Source organism: Megalopta genalis, unplaced genomic scaffold (genome assembly GCF_051020955.1).
Source record: "Megalopta genalis isolate 19385.01 unplaced genomic scaffold, iyMegGena1_principal scaffold0287, whole genome shotgun sequence".
Taxonomy (NCBI): Eukaryota; Metazoa; Arthropoda; class Insecta; order Hymenoptera; family Halictidae; genus Megalopta; species Megalopta genalis.
In genome coordinates this window covers 235,001-236,511 of record NW_027476356.1, presented here as the reverse complement: position 1 = coordinate 236,511, position 1,511 = coordinate 235,001, and the positions used below count along the sequence as shown (strand labels likewise).

The 1,511-nt window shown below is 45.4% G+C and overlaps 1 non-coding gene across 1 annotated transcript; it reads right to left on the bottom strand.

Annotated features, from left to right (window-relative positions):
- Positions 1-226: 226 nt before the first annotated feature.
- On the bottom strand, positions 227-381 carry LOC143263001 (5.8S ribosomal RNA). Its single transcript, XR_013036598.1, has one exon. It is a non-coding gene; the product is annotated as a 5.8S ribosomal RNA (ribosomal RNA).
- Between the last annotated feature and the right edge of the window lie 1,130 nt (positions 382-1,511).

Below are 1,511 nucleotides of genomic sequence, written 5' to 3'. Positions count from 1 at the left end.
GTTTCAGACGGGCGGACGTATATAAAACATATACGACACACGACACCGCCTTCCACACTCACGCTAGTTCGAACACGATTTCCATCTCTCTCGAAGACTGTTAGACGTACGTAAAATTTCTCAATATTCATAGGACCGCGACAAACGCCGACGAAGCGCCCACCATTCGCTCGTACGTATATAGGCAACAAGTGCCATCAACGCAAGCAGTTTATAAGTACGTAAACGACCCTCAGCCAGGCGTGGTCCAGGAATTGTATCCGTGGACCGCAATGTGCGTTCGAAATGTCGATGTTCATGTGTCCTGCAGTTCACACGTTGACGCGCAATTAGCTGCGTTCTTCATCGACCCACGAGCCAAGTGATCCACCGTTCAGGGTAATTTTTCCCTTTTATTCTCTCATATATATATAATGTGTATTTGCTATCCACCACATTTTTGTGTTATATTTCGGAACAAGCCGATACCCGAAGAGCTCCAACCAGCGCGCGAAGGAGATTCGGGAGTCGTCGTACAACGACATAATTGTCCCTTAAAGAACGAGATATTTCCGTCGAAACCATATATATATGTACGAGCAAATCCAAAACCACTGTTTTCTTGCAAGTTCGACGGTCGGAGCGAATAGAACATTGAAAAGCCTTCTATCGAAGAAACACAGAGAGTATATCACCTCCAAAAACGACGGGGATATGGATATTCAAACTGGACAATTATCAACCCGATACTGGATTCGAAAAGTTTCTCTCTCCTTTCGTCGTTATTTACACCGGACGGACTCACGGCCGGCTCTAGCTGGGTGTCATATATATATACGTCCCACGCTCATGCTGCCACTAGCGCGCAACAGAGTAGGGTGTCAATGACAACGACACAGCATTGAAACGAGCTACACAAGCCGGTCTCTCTTGATACCAATGTAAACGAGCATTAAGTTATCTTCAGACTGCCCGATATTTTCGTCCTTTGGACTTTCCCAACGATTCCTTTTTTTCTTTTTTTTTTTACACCACAGCGAAGACTTGAGGAAGCGTGATTAAGCACGCTCGCATCCCTCCCTGTCCTACTACAACTGTGTGTGTGTGTGTAAAGAAAGAAAAAAGAATACATTGGCTTTCTCTCTATCGAGAAGATGGCCTACGCAACGCAGATCAAAGGCCTAATACGTGTAATATAATACGCGTCTGGCCGTGTATAAATCACGCACGAATGATCTGGTCGGGCCCAACTCTTCTCGTACGCTTATTTTTCCGTGTTGAGGCACTATCATAAAATCACACAAACCCCAACACGTGTGTGTCTTGGAAGGAAGATGGCCTACGCAACGCAGATCAAAGGCCTAATACGTGTAGTACACACGTCTGCCGTGTAAATCACGCACGAATGATCTGGTCGGGCCCAACTCTTCTCCACCACACCACATCCCAACTTTGTACATTTTTATATATTTTTGTGCGTTGGGGCACCTTCATAATCACAAACCCCAACAACACATATATCTCTCTCTCTT